The sequence below is a fragment of the Pan troglodytes genome, chromosome 7 (genome assembly GCF_028858775.2).
Source record: "Pan troglodytes isolate AG18354 chromosome 7, NHGRI_mPanTro3-v2.0_pri, whole genome shotgun sequence".
NCBI classification, from domain to species: domain Eukaryota; kingdom Metazoa; phylum Chordata; class Mammalia; order Primates; family Hominidae; genus Pan; species Pan troglodytes.
Window position 1 is genome coordinate 118206727 of NC_072405.2, and position 20009 is coordinate 118226735.

The following is a 20009-nucleotide window of genomic DNA, read 5'->3' on the forward strand; positions in this document are numbered from 1 at the left end:
GAAGCTCTCTTTGTCTTAATGTCCTCATGTATTTTTTTAAAGGTATTATCAGTCTCTATCTTACAGGCTTTTTGAGAGGATTCAGAGGCTTAATCAGTGCAAAGATCTCAGCACAGTACCTGCTGTGTAATTAGTTATTAAAAGTGAGCTTTTATAAGTATAAAAATTTACTACCAATGTGATCCAGCAATCCCACTGCTGAGTATATATCCAAAAGAGGGGAAATCAATATATCAAAGAGATATCTTCACTTTCATGTTTATTGCAGCACTATTTATAATAGCCAAGATATGGAATTAACCTGAGTGCCCACCAATGGATGAAAGGATAAAGAAAATATTTTATGTATATACACACAATAGAATGTTATTCAGCTATAAAACTAGAATGAAATCCTGTCATTTCCACTGCATGGATGGAACTGGGGGACATTATGTTAAGTGAAATAAGCCAGGCACAGAAAGACAAATATCAAATATTTTCATTCACCTGTGGGAGCTAAAAAAGTAGATCTCATGGAGATAGAGAGTAGAATGGTGGTTACCAGAGACTGAGAACGGAAGGGGATGAAGAGAAGTTAGTGAAGGGCTACAATCATATAGTTAGATGGAAGGAATAAGTTCTAGTATTCAATAGTACAGTAGGAAAAACTATAGTTAGTAATCATTTATTATATATTTCAAAATAGAAGAATTGTAATGTTCCCAACACAAAAAAATAAATGTTTGAGGTGATGGATATCCTAATTACTCTGATTTATTCATTTCACATGGTATACAGATATCAAAATATCACATGTACTCCTAAAAATACATACAACTATTAAATATAAATAATAAAATACATTTTAATCTAACAACTAGGACAAAAGGATTGCAGCCCAAGATGGTGAATGGAAGGAAGCTCAAATAGGATACTCCACATGGAAAAAATAGATATAATTTTAATAAACTGTATATATGTAGTTTTAATAAATAAATATATATATATATGCACTACTCAAAGGGCATTACCCAATAAAGGGCATTACCCACTGTCTAGAGTACACTTAGTGGCTTTACCCTTGTTTAGGTCACACAGCTTAACAAACTGATCACAATCATTTGTTGGGCACCTACATGGAAAATCATCTGCTTTGAACATTAGGAACCAGGAGTTAGGAAACCAAGATCTAAAGGCAATTTTGACCTGGGGTGTGGGGACAGATGGTAGAAATCACATTCTCTTTGTGCCCTACTCCCTTAACCATCAGATAAAAAGGGGGAAATACCTGACTTACCTATATCATACAGTAAAATCCTGACCTAGGCTGTGATTTAAATCCTCAAGTTCCAATTAGGCAGAATGAATTTCTATCTAGAAATTTACATACTGTTTTTCAGATAGCTATAGAGTTCTATCTTACATGCCATAGTATCTTTTATTTTAACTGCCGAGGACATATATGCTGTCAAAAAATGTATCACGGAAAAGTATTTAACTTGAAGTGTTGCAACAGTTCACTTTTTAAAAACTCCAAATTCAAACTTTTGCAATATGCTGCTAGTAGCTTCACTGTGATATTTGAATGTTTAAATGTTATATCTTGCCCACCCACATAGAAAAAATATGAAGAAACGTGGAGGCTTGTGTAAAATTATGTGGTCAAATAATGAGGAACTCTGAAAATACTGGCTTTATTTCTCATATATTCAAGTGATGCATATTTGAAATCATTCTCAAAACAAATGAAATTAAAATGAACACATTTGCTAAGAACGTTAAATGCTTAGAGAATTTTTTTCCCATGGTGAAGGTGTGAAACAGTGGGAGAAGGACAACTACCTCAAAATAAAATAGCAAAGGAATGTGATAGTAATGAAAAGTTTCAAAAATTGTAAACCAAATTAGTATCTCATATCAGATTTTAAATTCCTGCCATTATTAGAACTCTCAACTTGGTTACTTCTTGCGCTTTTCCTTTTTTGGTAACTTGTCACCCTTTTATATTAAGGTAGAAGTAGAGCGGTTTAATCAGCTTCAGATCTGCATCTTAGTTGGATGTTTCCAAATGTTGGAAAATGCAGATCTCTCCACCCAACTAAATGGAAAAGCATATGTAAGCTAATATATGTGTTGCCCTCCACTCAACCCCCATCCAAGGAAAACAAGAAGAATCTCTTAATCTCTTTATACTCCAAATAGGCTAGAGCAAACTTTTCCTATAATGAGCCAGATAATAAATATTTTAGGCTTTGCAGACCATACGGTATCTGTCTAAACAACTCATGTCTGTCATAACACAAAATGCAGCCATAGACAATATGTAAATGATTCAACATGGATGTTTTCCAAAAAAACTTTATGAACATTGACATTTAAAAGTTAATATCATTTTCGTGTGTCACAAAATATTGTTCTTGCATTTTTTTGTCTTAAAATCTCAATGACTTAAAAATCTGCAAGCTATTCTTAGCTTAAGGGCCCTAACAAAAAGATAGCAGTCCAAATTTTGCCCTTGGGTCATAGTTTGCTGACCCCTAGGCTAGAGAATTACTGAAATCCCTGGGGTACCTTGATAGAAAAAAGGAAAAAAAAAATAAAGAGTTTTATTTTGAAAACACCAAATGGTAGCACTGAAGCTTGGGGAGGCATAGTGATGTCTTCCATATACCATCTGGCTGTGGGCATAAGACAAATATCAGATAAGCATGAGGATGCTGGAATTCAGTTGACATGGGAATACTTTTATTTCAATATTTTTAACTTTATTCACACTGTATTGATAAATCAAGAATGACAACTCCTGATCAGTTGTCAGTGGGTCAATATTCCATTCTAGTTTAATAAGTTTTTAATTTCTTGCTTGCTGTGGCACTGACTTTTGAACGAAGTTGCTGGTTGGAAAGGAAGGAAGAGAGAAGAATTTTACGAAGCCATATGTTTGGGCTGAAACTAGCTTGACATTTATGTCCAGTCCTGTAGTTTGATATTTTTAATTGCTCTGTTTGTGAGGGTGGCTTTGTCATGTATGCCCATCTAGTTTGATGATAAAAGTAGATACAGTCTTGGTTGTACCACGCAGTGGCAGGCAACCTTTGGGCCAGTCAGTGGACTTATCAGAATGCATGTTACCTGCTTTGTAAATGAGGATATTAACTGCCTCGCAGGATTTCCAGATGCGATTAAGAAGATGCAGGTGAAAGTATTTTAAAAACTAAAGCATTAGGTGTATGTTTTATTTACATAAAAACAGCACAAGGTGGCATCCGCTTTGGAAATATAATAATAGAACGATGTTGCCTAACTTGGGTCTATGCTGAAATAATAGGCTCACTTACAAGAACTACCAAATCCACAAGAAACAAATGTAAGCTTGAAAAATACAACTACCTCTATTAAACTGAAAGTCAGGACTTTTATTTTCCAACCATTAGTACCATTACTAAAAATAAAAGTAAAATGTTTTGTAAAGAGTATCGAAAATCATATAGCCAACTTTCTCACAGAGAGAAAAATGTTTATTCTAGCTTTTAGAGTATCAGTTTGATATAATCTATCTTCCAGAACAAATTAGGAGAAAGAATGCCCTTTGAGTTTTCCATAAAGGGTAATGGAATAGAATTAAAACAGGGTTTACATCTCACAACAGGCAGCTACTGCATTGCAACTGTGGACCAGTACATTAAACAGTGCAGTGTGCAGGTGAATAACCATTACTGAAGTTGTTAATATCATCCCTGATCTGGCCTACTGAAAACTTTGATGGTTTATCCATACAGGTGCTACAGATCACAATGACAAAATTAAGATTGCTTTATTGCAGCTACAAGAGAAGACTGTGATCTTTCAAAAACACACATTTTTTCACGTCATTTCCCTATTTTAAAATGCTTCAATGGCTCACCTTCACTTGCAGAATCAAGTAAAAACCCTTGATTTTAAAATACAAGATCTTTCTTGCTAGGCATGTCTATCTACCTTCTTAGCCTCAACTCCACATGTACCTTTCACCTTAGTCATGCTCAGTTACATGTGTGAAGTTTCTTGAAAACATCCCCTGCCCTCCCAACACCCAGATACCTGTGATAGTTCTTCCCTCATGGTTTTACCACTCTGTCCACCATAATCCTCCTATTAAATGTAGAAAACAGAGCCTGTCTTACGCTAGTCTGTATTCTTAGATCCCAGCATGGGGGCCTGACATGACAGATGATGATAGATGTATCTGCTGAATTAACAAATTTAATGCTAAATTTCTATCAGTTTAGAATAAACACAGTCTTTTTTTTTTTTTTTTTTTTGAGACAGAGTCTCACTCTGTCACCCAGGATGGAGTGCAGTAGTGCAATCTTAGCTCACTGCAACCTCTGCCTCCCAGGTTCAAGTGATTCTCATGCCTCAGCCTCCCAAGTAGCTGGGATTACAGGTGCCTGCCACCATGTCTGGCTAATTTTTGTCCTTTTTGTAGAGATGGCGTTTCATCACATTGGCCAGGCAGGTCTCGAACTCCTGACCTCCAGTGATCCACCCTCCTTGGCCTCCCAAAGTGCTGGGTTATATATGTGAGCCACTGTGCCCAGTCCATTTTGTATATTTTAGTGTAATAGCATAATTCTGTAACAAACAAAAATACTTCAGATTATGCAGAGCTACATTTTCAAATTAGGCACTAAATTACTAAATATCATGTTAAAGCTTTTATGTCTCATGTTTTGCCTTTAAGAAACAAAAGGTATGCACAGTCCTTAACCATAAACCAAGCAGAAATAAGGGTGGGAGGGAGAGACTGAACATTAAACTAGACTTAGAATACACAGAAAGTCATAAGGTGATCAATACTGTAAAAAGAAACTGCCAACATCAGATATTACTCTTTTACTGAGATGTTTTCATAGACCCAACTTACTAGGATGCTATTATTCCAGAGTGTGTTACATCATTTGTCTAAGCTTACAAAGCTAGTTACTGTCAGAGCTCAAATCAGAGCCCACCATTTCTTCCAATCCAGTGTTCTTTTAGAGATAGGATTTACCATAATCCTTTCAGAAGATAAAACTGAATGTTTTGATATTTTTAATGGTATTTGAAACACTTAAACTGACCATTTATTTAAGAAAAAGCTGGCGGCCAAGCGCAGTGGCTCACGCCTATAATCCCAGCACTTTGGGAGGCTGAGGCGAGTGGATCACAAGGTCAGGAGATCGAGACCATCCTGGCTAACAAGATGAAACCTCGTCTCTACTAAAAATACAAAAAATTAGCTGGGCATGGTGGCAGGCACCTGTAGTCTCAGCTACCCAGGAGGCTGAGCCAGGAATATGGCGTGAACCCGGGAGGCAGAGTTTGCAGTGAGCCGAGATCACGCCACTGCACTCCAGCCTCGGCAACACAGCGAGACTCCATCTCAAAAAAAAAGGGGGGGGGAACTAGCCAAGGAAATTCAGATTTTTCTAATATTTGCATTTATAACTGCATAACAGTTTTGTCAGTTTTGCCTGTATTACCTGGTTTAAGGTACAGTTGACCCTTGCACAATGCAGGTTTGACCTATATCGGTCTGCTTTATGAAAGAAAAAACAATCTCAGAACTCCAAACTCACTATGCCAAAGGGAAAGTAAAGCTTGGGAACTGAGTGATACACACACAGACACACACACTCACACACACACACACACACACACACAGAACAAGCAAACAAAAAGAAAGAAAACTGCCTCCCGTTGTTCTAAAACAGCCGTAATTTCACATGCTGACTTTATCTGATGTAAAATGCAGATTTACTGAGAGTGAAACAAATGCATACTTGACTTTTTCTCCAGCCCCTGAAAGGTACAGATTCACTGAGCACTATTCAAAGCCTTGCAAGAATATAACTACTTGCCTTATTGCCCATCCCTTCCTTTTTTCCCCCCATCTTCTTCTCTTCCTGTTTGCTCTTTACTCTTTAAATATTGAAGTCCTCAAAACCCTCTTTGGAAAAAGCATAAGCCGCAGATTCTACTGTAACTTGTGTTTCCTTTCTTAAATATGTCCTCAATCTTGGCAAAATAAAACTCTAAATCGATTGAGACCTGCCTCAGTCACTGGTTTACAACTCATATGAAGATTTTTCAATAAATACTGTAAGCCCTCTGTATTGGCTCATTCCACATCCTCAAACAAACATGCATTGAAAATACTGTATTTGCTGAATGGGTAACCTGCCTACAGGGGTGCCGACTTCATATCTGAATTCCGCAGGTCTAACTGTTCCAGGGTGGTCCCAGAACTGATCCTCTGCACATACCAAGGAGCAAGGACTATACAATCAAAAGAGCATTCTGGCCAGGTGCAGCGGCTTATGCCAGTAAGTCCAACACTTTGGGAGGCCGAGGCAGGAGGGTCACATGAGCCCAGGAGTTCGAGACCAGCCTGGGCTATGTGACGATACTCCATCTCTACAAAAAAAAAAAAAAAAAAAAAGAAAAAAAGAAAAAGAAAAGAAAAATTAGCCGGGCATGGTGGCACGCACCTGTAGTGCCAGCTACTCGGGAGGCTGAGAGATAGGAGGATGAGTTGAGCCTGAGAGGTCGAGGCTGCAGTGAGCTGAAATTGTGCCACTGCACTCCAGTCTGGGCAACAGAGTGAGACCTTTTCTTAACCAAAAGAAAGAAAGAGACAGAGAAAGAGAGAAAGACTTTGACACCAGTGCAATATCAGTATTCTTAGATGTCAAGGCCACTCTGCTACTGAGTAATTATGTGACTTTGGAGAAATACTTCCTTTGTAATCTTCAGTATCCACATTTGTTGAGGGAAGAGAGGTGGGAGGGAGAGAGACAGGGAGAGAGGGGAGAGGAAAAAGCAGGGAGGGGGGAAGAAGAAGAAAATATAATTAAGTCTCTTCCAGATCTATGTATATAATTTTTAATTAGTTTAAAGGAACATCTACCTGACAAAGGTCATGCAGGATTGTGAACACACACACACACACACACACACACACACACAGGTTAATCAGTGAAAGTGTTTGTTAATTGAACAAGACATACTCTCCTTTAAGAATTATTTGAAATGTACTGTTCTTTTCTTTAACCGATGCAGTAAGTTACTGCTTATCTTCATCTGAATTCAATCTACAGAATGCAAAGATTTGGTACATTGTCAATTATTTCCTATTAAATAAAAGAACCACCTGATTATCACTGTCCACACTAGCTCACTGAAACAATAACAAAGACATTGAAAAGGGCTGTCCCGTGATAAATAATGGCCTATCAGGTTGTTCCACTGTACCACCACCTTCCTAGATAATTCATATTTAGTATCTTGTGATCAAGAGATTCATTTATGTTTACATGACTTTAAATGCTAAAAGTAGTTAATAAATAGGAATGTCTTCATTAAATGTAAAAATAGTTTCAATTTACAGTTTTTCTCTTCCACAAATTTATAGTGATCTGTGGAACAAAACTGAAAAGCATTCCAGGAAACTTACAGTTCAGTAACAACAAACATAGGATGTCATCAGCCACACACACACTCTAGTATTAACTCCGCTACATACTAATTGACTTTCATTGAGCTATTTAACTTCTCTGCACCTCAGTTCACTTGCCTCTGGTAGTCATGTATCTACTGAATAACTCGTTGAAAGGACTTAGCCCCCAAAGTGCTAAATGAGTGTTTATAAGTAGTAAGCCAGGACATAGTATCCGGCACAAAAGAGCAACTAATATAGTGAGCCCTCGCTCCTACTCTTAGGGACCCCATGCCACCTGGGACATTTTAATCATTCAATTAATATGTACTGAGAACTTATGAGATGCCAAGGCCTTGACTGGCTGGCCTCAATTAAACTGTGGCCCTGGTGAGGTCACATTTTTTATATAATCTCCCAAAACTAAAATCAATTGACAAATGTGAGATTTTCTAGATATACGGTTTTATCCCAGTCATAGGTACATCCAAATATAGCCAGCTGTCTTGCAAAGATGGGATTTCTTCAGGAGAAAGCATAAAAGAACTGAGAGATTCGGCATGTAATAGTATCCAGCTGTCTTCTAATAAGTGGATAGTAGGGTGTCCACCCCATCAAGTGACGGCCAGGGTATTAACCAGCTGGTAGCCACTCCTGCCTAGTGATGTAAAGCCACTTCAGGGCAATGAGCTTTCTCCAGCTGGCAGGAGCCTGTTAACCCATGAAGTGCCTTCTGCAGACTGGGCTGTAGGAAAGGTCCCTTTCAATTTGGAAAAGAAACCAGCACAAAAGAATGCTGAAAGTGTACCACTTCAAAGTGAAGACCTACTTGTCTCACCTTCTGCCAAAGGGGAAAAAATCCTAACCCTATCCAATGATGTATTTCTTTTTTATGATGGGCAGCTGAACTGGACCAAATGATGCATTTTTTATTTTGTTTTCTCCAAGAGAAGCTGCATGGTTTAATTAAAGAAACATGGGCATTAGAGTTAGAGAGAATCCTAGATCCTATTCTCAGCTCTCCATACTGTGTGTCCTTTGGGTAGGTTTGTAAACCTCTCTGAGCTTGTCAGAGTGCAAATGTGCAATGTAAATGTTTACAAATACTATAGAGTAGAATGTAATGTTTAACTATATCATAGGGTTCTTAGGAGAGTATTAGAATGGCCATTTCTATCTGCAGTTTGAGGAGACAGGCTGGTCTGGAATGTCAAAAGGCAGTAACTTCTGGAAGCATTCATAGAACCACAGAATGTTAGAGCAATGATCTCAGTCTCTGCTAGTTTTTAGACATGAGGACACTGGGGCTCAGACTATGTAGTTCACTCATTGTTAAAGAGTAAGTTAAGGCACCTGTCCAACCTCTAACCTGGAAGCCAGTTGTGGACTGAGCAAAAAGAGAGTCTGGCTGCACAGTCCACCATGATCCCTGTTCTCCTGTCTACAAACACTCCCCTCCTCTTCCTTTCTTTTAAACTATTGCACAAAATAAAGCTTTAAAATGATTCTATTCATGTAGAAGCTATAGTTCAATCAGAACTTTATCAACAAAAAACAATAGAATAAATTAGTTCTAAGATACAAGACACAATTACAAATTAAAATGCATGTGCCAGAACACATAAAGTAGTGAAAATCTTAGAGAAGGAAGAAACATGGTATGAGAAAGTGTGGGAGGCAGAGAAAAAAGTTAGGGAAGGGGAGAGACAAGTATAGTGAAAGGCTGTCCCAAAAGCCAGCATATTCTAACACATTCTATCATGATCAGCTCATGATCAGTACAGCCCATAAACAGGTATGTGTGAATGAGAGAAGTGGGGAGAAATACACATTTCCTCATAATATCCTCATATGCTTAGAAGGTACTGAAACTTGTCTTCCATTAAATATGAAGTCTTCTATTCCATAACTAGTGACATAATTATTACACGGTAGCAGTGATTCTTAAAGTGTAGTCTTTGAGCCAGCCGGGTCAGCCACACCTGTGAACTTGTTAAAAATGCAAATTCTCGGGCTCCATCTCAGATCTACTGAATCAGAAACTCTGGCGGTGCAATCTTGCAATCTGTGTTTTAACAGGTGGTTCTGATGCACACTTTGAGAACCACTTCATTCTAATATGAAGAGGTTTCAAAGCAGTATGTGTCAACAATGAACAACTCCCATCTTTGGGAATGATGGAGATGGGATAATGATTAAAATACATAGTCAGTAGAAGAGAAAGGGTCATGACCAATAAAAAACATAGGTAAAGTTTGGGGTAGTGGGGCTGAGAGAGACAGACACCTAAGTAAAAAAACTATACAAATTTGTGTGGGGTGGTCCTATTTGCCATTCACTGTAGAGGAAAATAATTTTCCCTATATATGGCCCTCTGTTTGAAGGACTACTGGAGGTATCACATATCTTTGCCACAGGTAGATGATGTAGCAGTTTCACTCCCACCAGATTCAGGTTTAACCATATATTAGCATCCTGGTAAGCATTTAAGCATAATAAATATTCCTGGTAACATCTGTACCTGTGATCAGTATTTTTGATCAGTATTAATAGGATCGTCAGATGTGACAGGAGAGCAAGGAGATACTAGATCCTAACTGGCTTTTATCTAAAACAGACTCAGGTATCCGACTCTCCAATGCACATCTCTATGCAACTGTGTCATCTCAAGTCAACATTTCTAAACCTGAACTCCTTTTGCTATCTATCAATCAAAACCAAAATCAATAATAATATCCAATAATCCCAATAAATCAATAATAATATCCAATAAACCAGTATTTATACAATTCTTAAAAGCAGAAACCTGGCTGGGCATGGTAGCACACGCCTGTAATCCCAGCACTTTGGGAAGCCGAGGCGGGCAGATCACCCCAGGTCAGGAGTTTGAGACCAGCCTGGCCAACATGGTGAAAACCGTCTCTAATAAAAACACAAAAATTAGCCGGGCATGGTGGTGGGCATCTGTAATCCCAGCTACTTGGGAGGCCGAGGCAGGAGAATTGATTGAACCCAGGAGGCAGAGATTGCAGTGAGCCAAGATCATGCCATTGCACTCTAGCCTGGGCAACAAAAAAAGAAGAAATGGGGAAAGGATTCCCTATTTAATAAATGGTTGCTGGGAAAACTGGCTAGCCATATGCAGAAAGCTGAAACTGGATCCCTTCCTTACACCTTATACAAAAATTAATTCAAGATAGATTAAAGACTTACATGTTAGACCTAAAACCATAAAAACCCTAGAAGAAAACCTAGGCAATACCACTCAGGACATAGGCAAGGGCAAGGACTTCATGTCTAAAACACCAAAAGCAATGGCAACAAAAGCCAAAATTGACAAATGGGATCTAATTAAACTCAAGAGCTTCTGCACAGCAAAAGAAACCACCATCAGAGTGAACAGGCAACCTAAAAAATGGGAGAAAATTTTTGCAACCTACTCATCTGACAAAGGGCTAATATCCACAATCTACAATGAACTCAAACAAATTTACCAGAAAAAAAAAAAACAACCCCATCAAAAAGTGGGCAAAGGATATGAACAGAGACTTCTCAAAAGAAGACATTTATGCAGCCAAAAAACACAGGAAAAAATGCTCATCATCACTGGCCGTCAGAGAAATGCAAATCAAAACCACAATGAGATACCATCTCACACCAGTTAGAATGGCAATCATTAAAAAGTCAGGAAACAACAGGTGCTGGAGAGGATGTGGAGAAATAGGAACACTTTTACACTGTTGGTGGGACTGTAAACTAGTTCAACCATTGTGGAAGTCCGTGTGGTGATTCCTCAGGGATCTAGAACTATAAATACCATTTGACCCAGCCATCTCATTACTGGGTATATACCCAAAGGATTATAAATCACGCTGCTATAAAGACACGTGCACACGTATGTTTATTGAGGCACTATTCACAATAGCAAAGACTTGGAAACAACCCAAATGTACAACAATGATAGACTGGATTAAGAAAATGTGGCACATATACACCATGGAATACTATGCAGCCATAAAAAAGGATGAGTTCATGTCCTTTGTAGGGACATGGATGAAGCTGGAAACCATCATTCTCAGCAAACTATCACAAGGACCAAAAACCAAACACCGTGTGTTCTCACTCATAGGTGGGAATTGAACAATGAGAACACCTGGACACAGGAAGGGGAACATCACACACTGGGGACTGTTGTGGGGTAGCGGGAGGGGGGAGGGATAGCATTAGGAGATACTAATGCTAAATGACAAGTTAATGGGTGCAGCACAACATGGCACATGTATACATATGTAACAAACCTGCACGTTGTGCACATGTACCCTAAAACTTAAATAATAATTTTTTTTTAAAAGGCAGAAATCTGTGAGTCATTGAGGTCTCTTCCCTCTCTTACCCTTGTGTCCAATGAACCACCTTCTGCTGGTTCTATCTTCTAATCTCTTGAATCTGTCTCTTCCTCCCCACCTCAAGTACCACTGCCTTAGCTGAAGTCCCGGTTTCTGGCCTGGGATTACAGCAACAGCTTCCTAATTGGTCTCTGTGCCTCCTCTCTGGCTCTCTGCTCAACCTATTTCCCCTGGTGACATCAGATGATATTCTACAACAAGAGCATTATATGTCTTCCCAGCTTATGAATCCTCCATCCTCAGCTTCCAAGATTTCATTTCTCACATTTTGCATTCCAATGCTCAAGTGACTCTCTGCTATGAGTACCCTTTACCCTCTTACTCTTACTCACCCTACTCCTCTTTCAAGATAGTTTTATAACACACTCTTTGGAAAATCTGAAGTCTCACCCATCTCCAAGGGCAAGTCAGCTGTTGCCCCATGGGTTCCCTGAGCAGCCAGTGTGTCACCCTCACAGTTCTTAGCACATTCAATTCCATTCCATTTTTTTTAAATAAAAACACACATTGGCCCTGCCTAGTATATCAGCAGTAAATGTTTGCTAAATGTGTAAGCTGTATTAAGCAGCCTAAGCCATCCCCTAAATTACAGTCTTCCCCTCTCTTTCCTTATCATATAAATACCTACTAATACTGTTGGGAAAACCATGCAAGTGGCTGTTTTCACCAGGCTTCCTTAATTCCAGCACTGCCTGTATTCCAAAATTAAAGAATATTATAGGCTTCTAAAATGTAGCCCTTATTCATGTGCTGGTTTGATAAAGATTAAACCTAAAGTAAAATAACTCTAATACATGATTTAGAACATTTCTGGGTTAAGTGTAATCAGAATACAGTCCCTGAATTTGAATCCTATTACCTTTAGTTGGTCAACATCAATCACTTATCTCCAGGTCTTCTATCAGGTCTTGTCACTGGTCCTTTCACCCCTCATGCTCATGCATTTCCTCTAAACCTAGAATGCCCCTAACTCTTAACAGCCTCGCCACCCAAGTTAGATGGTGAAGGAAGGGAAGGATACACCTGAGCCCTGCAATTTTTCATGACTGTTCTAACCTAACCACTAACTTGTCCCTTCTGTGATCCCTTCTATAACTGTGCAACATACTAACCCAATTGGCCCATTGGGGTTCAGCACCACTTTATGTAATGATGCTATCTAATACTGTTGTCTAATTCTGTATTAGTTTCATATGCAACCTGATGGTCTCCAACCTAATGGTCTAAGTATCCTCCAAATGAAGACATTTGTTATTTTTAATTTTATTTCTCAGTAATCCCAAACATACTGGGGTTACATCAATATATTTGGAAGTCTGTATCTTTATAGATCTTCAAACACATTATATAGAATTTATGGTACTTAGAATAATTATATGTGTGTCCACAGTTGTCCAGATTTGGACATTTCAAACATATTTATGTTAATTTTAAATACCTAGACTTTTTTTTTCCCCAAATGCATCATTACATTACATTATTCAAGAATGACAGGCCGGGCTCAGTGGCTCATGACTGTAATCTTAGCACTTTGGGAGGCCAAGATGGGGGGATTTCCTGAGCTTAGGAGTTCGAGACTGGCCTGGGCAACATGGCAAAACTTCATCTCCATTAAAAATACAAAAAACTTAGCCAGGCATCGTGGCGTGCGCCTGTAGTCCCAGCTACTTGGGGCACTGAGGCACAAGAATTGCTTGAACCCAGGAGGCGGAGGTTACAGTGAGCTGAGACCAAACCACTGCACTCCAGCCTGGGAGACAAAGTGAGACTGTCTCAGAAAAAAGAAAGAAAGAAAGACAAGAAAACAGGTGTTTCTAAAGGCACTCAAACTTGATGACATGTAGTAATTCTTTAAAAACACCTAAATAGTGATCTTGGAGTTCACAAATTAAAAGATGATATTTAACTTTGGATTTTCTTATATGTTAAAAATTACTAGTTTTTAAAACCTGTGTCATTTCATTTGAAAAGCAAAATGTAGCAGCTCACACCCATAATCTCAACTACTTGCGAGGCTGAAGTGGGAGGATTGTTTCAGGCCAGGAGTTAGAAACCAGTCAACATGGCAAGACCTCATCTCTAAAAATATTTAAATAAATAAATAACAGCCAGGCATCTCTAATAATACATTTTTTTAAAAATTAGCTGGCTATAGTGGCACACGACTGTAGTCCCAGCTACTGGGGAGGCTGTAGTGGGAGGATCCCTTCAGCACAGAAGGGGTTGAGGCTTCATTGAGCTATGACTGTGCAACAACAACAACAACAACAACAACAAAAAAAAAAAAAAAAAAGGGAAGGAAAGAAAGAAGAAAAAAAAGGAAACAAAATGTAGTGTTCTCCTAGCCTAAATACATATTTCACAAAATGTCAAAACAAGGGTAGAATCATAAAATGTAGCAGAAATAGTTAAAATGTAGCAAATTCATGGATCTAAAATTATAAAATATCTCATTTCTGTATTTGTTTACAGATGATTTTCCAAAGTACTATTTCTGGCAAGGTATATTGTTTTCTTATACATAAATTTGGAGGTTAAAAAAGTTTACTCCTCCTTTTTCCTTAATTTCAGCATATTTCTGATACCTTCCTGGTACATGACAAAAAAGAATCCTTAACCTTGATTGACATGAGGTAGATACTTCATAAATTGCTGAATAAATGTTTGTCCAAGGCTAATTTTCCCACCTATGTTTTGGACTCTATCCTCTTCTGTCCCTTCAGTGATCTTGTTTCTTCATTATTTTTTGTCTTTCCTCCTCAGCTGGCTCTTTCCTAGTTATGTCTCCTGTCACTCACAGACACACACACCCCAACTTCCCCATCTGTGTGAGCCTTCCAGTTATCAGATTCTCTTTTTAAATACACTTAGAGGAAGAAGAGAATGAGTGTATATAATCACTGGCTGCTTTCCTATGACTCCATGTACTCCCCAAAACCATAGCAATCAGGATAGCGACCCAACAAAAACAATGAAATGGCTCATATGAAGGTCAACAACTCTATTGTTTAAACAGTGCAACGCTGACATTGACCACTTGCTTCTTCGCAAGCCTTCCCATTCTGCTTCTGGGACATCATCCTCTCTGCTTTCCTAGTGACTTAGTCACAGCCTCCTCCACTGGCTTTTCCTTGCTTTCTGTTAAATGTCAATATTAATATACTATATTTTTTAGGTATTGTATTGTTTGGACATTTGAGTTGTTTCCAACTTGTAATTAGTATAAATAGTGTTGGCTCCCTCAGCGCCTACGGCTGGCTCCTGGGGTGCAGAGAGGGACCGCAGTCTCCGCGGCTGTGTTGCGCTCCCCTGCAGTCCCCTCCATGTTCCCTGGCACCACTACTCCCCTTCCTAAGGCCGCCGCTTACCCCGGGGTCTATGGAAGTAATGAAGGACCCCTCAACGTGGCTCATCAACAGAGCAGATGAGCAGACCGTTTATTAGCTGTAGGCAAATACGAAGAGGCTATTTCTTGTCACAAAAAGGCTGCAGCGTATCTTTCTGAAGCCATGAAGCTGACACAGTCTGAGCAGGCTCATCTTTCACTGGAATTGCAAAGGGATAGCCATATGAAACAGCTCCTCCTCATCCAAGAGAGATGGAAAAGGGCCCAGGGTGAAGCAAGATTGAAAGCCCAGCAGAACACAGACAAGGATGTAGCTGCCCATCTTCAGGCATCTCACAAACCCTCTGTAGAGGATGCAGAGGGCCAGAGTCCCCTTTCTCAGAAGTACAGCCCTTCCACAGAGAAATGTCTGCCTGAGATTCAGGGGATCTTTGACAGGGATCCAGACACACTACTATATTTACTTCAGCAAAGGAGTGAGCCAGCAGAGCCATGTATTGGAAGTAAAGCCCCAAAAGACGATAAAACAATTACAGAGGAGCAGGCAACCAAAATTGCAGATTTGAAGAGGCATGTGGAATTCCTTGTGGCAGAGAATGAAAGATTAAGGGAAGAAAATAACAACTAAAGGCTGAAAAGGCCAGACTTCTAAAAGGTCCAATAGAAAAGGAGCTGGATGTAGATGCTGATTTTGTAGAAACATCAGAGTTATGGAGCTTGCCACCACATTCAGAAACTGCTACAGCCTCCTCAACCTGGCAGAAGTTTGCAGCAAATACTGGGAAAGCCAAGGACATTCCTGTCCCCAATCTTCCGCCCTTGGATTTTCCATCTACAGAACTTCCTCTTATGGAGCTCTCTGAGGATATTCTGAAAGGATTTATGAATAATTGAAATAGAAGGCCACCAAAAGGGGAAAAGAGGAAATAATACAGTAATCATTAATCCAGCAAAAAAAAAAAAAAGAAAAAAAGAAAAGGGAAAACCACATAGAAGGGTCATCCCGGAAATGCTTCATCTGGTGGACTGTGGGAGCAGAGGCATTGCCAGGACTTGGGAAACAGTCACTGTGAAATGCGCAGCATATCTCATTCACTCACTTGAGCTAATGATTCTGACTTGGCAGATGCTAAACTCATGGAGGTTCAGTTTCTCCTGATCCAAACCAAATGGCTACCTGGAATAATTTCTTCCAAGCAACAGTTATTTTTCTTATCTTCAGGTTTAAAATGTATAAAAGTTATGTGTAATTAATCTATAATGCCATAAATGATAATGCAAAACCTAAATAATATGGTGGCCGGAGGGGCTGCCTTATATTTGAAACATGCTTTCTATCATGCATTAACTGCATGCACTTTGTTAATGCACATTTTGTTTGTTTAAGGTGTGTAAGATCCACACCCTTCTAGATGAAACTATATGTGCCACACTTTGCACTACTCATAATGATAACCTCAAGACTATCAGAAGAAATATTTAAATTTCCATTTTATGAAGAAAGGAACCAAATTATTATGCTTTTTTAAACAAATTACCAGTTTACATAATTAATCAGGGTGCGTTTCAAGTTCTAACTTTGTTTATTGAATAATGCATCATTTGAAAATACCAAGGAGGAAATACCCTTTGTTTTTAATGATGCAAGAGTGGAAGTAATGCTAGTTGGTGGTATTTGATTGTAAGAAATCAATAAAGTAATTATGTTTTAAAAAAAATAGTGTTGCCATGAATAATGTTTTATATGTGTTTTGTTTATAAGTCAGGATGGTAGTTATGCCAAAGGAGAAGACAGTAGTGAATGGGAAGTTAGTGAGTGGGTAGTACTAACATTCTTTCTTGACATCAGTGGGAGTTAAATGTATCTACTTTGTAATAGTTCATTAAACACTCCATTTATTATTTGTGAATTTAGAACTCTGCATGATACTTCAAAAAGTTTATTTTTTAATTACTAAAAACATGACAGTTGTGCAAATAGAAAAAAGGGGAGCAGTGACTCTGGTAAACATCCTACAATGCCAATATTCAAGTGACAAATATGTGTTCAGCTTCACTTGTGTCAAAGAAAAAGCATATTAAGACAAAAATGAAGTTTTATACTTGTTATTAATAGCCAGAGAGATGCAAGTGAAAATGACCACTGTTAGTGAAGATGTAAACTGATAAAACTTTTCTAGAAATCCATTTGGCAATATATATCTTTAAAACATGTATTATGTTTAAACGTTTATCTTATAAAAGTAAACCATGCAAGTGTGTAAAAATATGTGTATGAGAGAGCAAGAATTTATACATAAGGATATTTTTCATAGAACTGCTTATAATCATGAAAAACTAAAAGCGAATTTCAATAGGCAATTAACTATAGTATAACCATTCAGTAGAATATTTGCAACCGTATTTAATGGCATGAAAATATGTTCATAATTCATTAAAACAAGTTACAAAACACAATGACACATTTGTAAGGTGAGGATAACGACAAATACTCATAGAAACAAAAATGTCAAGAACAGAAGACAAAATGGTTTTTGTTATCTTTTAACTGTTGTTATCTTTGAGAGAAGTGTTTGCTTTTGCTTTTTTTAGGCCTGTGTACTTTTCTAAGTTTTCTACAAGGACTATTTAGAACAATTTAAAGAATAAAGTTTTATGTAAATGGTTTCATTAATGAATGAGAAAAAATATGAGTGAAATAACATCTAACATAGTATCAGGGACAATGGCAGCTTCTAGTGTCTGTTAGTACATGTATCACAGAATTACTCAGATAGTTGTTGGATTGGTTTCCATAAGTATGGTTGAACTGCATAAGCTTCATACTGTCTGCACCAAGAAGCCAACCTCAGACAACTTTTCAGAGAGCAAATCTTCCTTCAAAAGAAGGATATTGCTTTACATTGGAAATCATACTCTAGTGATTAGGAAACAGATGAGCAAGTTTCACTTACAAGATTTTTTAGGCTACTATTGCTAAAAGTATAATTTTCTTCTCTACTATTGAGCGATAATCTTTTAAGGAAGAGAAAAGTGGATATCAATTCAAATTCTAAGTCTGTGACAGCTTTTCCAATTTAAATCTTTCTCATCCCATGAACAAAATACAAATATCAATGCAATATATGCAAACTAGTCATGAAAAAGAGCAAATAATTGGCATGAAAGAAACATGATTATCCAAAGTCGTATACTGATAAGAAATAATTTTCCATTTTTCACTTGCTCTAATGGGGTCTTGTTAATAGCACTTCCTGCTTGTACCAGGTAATGATTTTCTCTAGGTCAGTAAACTCCAACATTGATTGTATTCACTTACAAGAAGTCTATCCATAGCAAACCCTTTCTCATATGCAGATTTTCTTTCTAAGGCTGATTTACAGTCACTGCTCTCCTTTCCATTTCTGAGAAAACTAAGCCAAAATGTGCTATTAACTCCTGCCTGAGAGTATCTAAGGAAGACTCCATTGATATACTACAAAGTATTGCTCAGGTGACCATTCATACCAGTTTGCATAGGATGGTCCTGGTTTACATCCAATATCCCTGCATAGTTGTTAATGGCAGCCCCTCTCATTTCCCAGTGTCCCACATTGAGTAATACATTATACGGCCACCCTATTGTCCATATAAGTACATACAATGCTAGCCCTAGAACTTGGAATAAATGTTTCTATCCATCTACACTCTTGCCTTGTCTTCCTTTTGCGCTAATAGTCTGGAATGAAACACATAAAGCTGTGGACTCAAACCACCACCCCCCCCCTAGGTAGTCTAAAGAAATCTGAACAGGAATCCTTTCCAAGGTGGAACATATCTTCCTCTGGAAGTTTATAAACTATGAGAAATAAATTATCAAGTAGCCTAAATCATATGCCTTAAGAACAAAATTCATATTTGCAAACATATTTGCAAGGTGGGGAGTTGTTTCCTTTAAATATTAATCCAAACAATTCCATGAAATGAAGGTAGATCCAAGTTTCCTCTAAGCCTAAATATTTCTAACTCTGCTAACGACGTAACCTCATCCAGTACTTTAGCTAGAAGACCTTAGGATCAAGTTTGATTCTTTCTCTTAGCTCTGTCCAGTTAGTTACCAGGCCCCACTGGTTCTATTTTTAAAGCCTCTGCAATTTATTACCCACAAAAAAAATCATCAGAACAAGATTTCTAATCTGCAATCATTATAATAGCCTTCCTTTACTTTTTGTTCCTCTCCAATTCATCTCCCTCACTTCTGCTAGAATTATCTTAAAGCAATCTCTTTAGTTCACTGCCTACTCAGTACCCTTAGATAATACCAAGACTTCTTAGCCTGGCAGGAAACACCTTTATCAGTTGCACTGCAGCCTCCCTTTCCTTCCTCAATTCCAACCACACCTCCCACTAGGCACATGCTCTTCAATGGTTTTCATCCAGCTACTGTACTGCTCTTCCACGAAGTGTTTAAAAATGTTTGGGGACATGTTTGCTTATAACAGTAGTGAAGACACAAAGGACATTTAATGGGCAGGGACCAAGGACACTAAATGTCCAGCAATGTAGGACAGGTCCCATGAAACAGAGAAGTGCATTGCCAAAATGCCAAATAACACTCCAGGTGAGAGTTCTTGTTCCCCAAATACATTATTTTTACATATATGTGGTTCCTTCTTTCTAGAATTTATTTAACCAGCCCCCACTAGTTCTGCCACCTTCCAAAATAATATTGTCCTTGGATGATGTAATTCAAACTCTTCTCATCTAAAGACTGTCTTGCCTGAATAGTCACATACACAGTGTGTTAATGGGAGATCATTAAATCACTCTCATAAAT

At 38.2% G+C, this 20009-nt stretch overlaps 1 protein-coding gene and 1 pseudogene across 3 annotated transcripts in view; one reads left to right on the forward strand and one right to left on the reverse strand.

Annotated features, from left to right (window-relative positions):
• The window catches only part of RSPO2 (R-spondin 2), a 191536-nt gene that overhangs the window by 68822 nt on the left and 102705 nt on the right, over positions 1 to 20009 (reverse strand). The gene's annotated exons all lie outside the window — the stretch shown is intronic.
• On the forward strand, positions 15222 to 16115 carry LOC100614480 (nuclear receptor-binding factor 2-like; annotated as a pseudogene).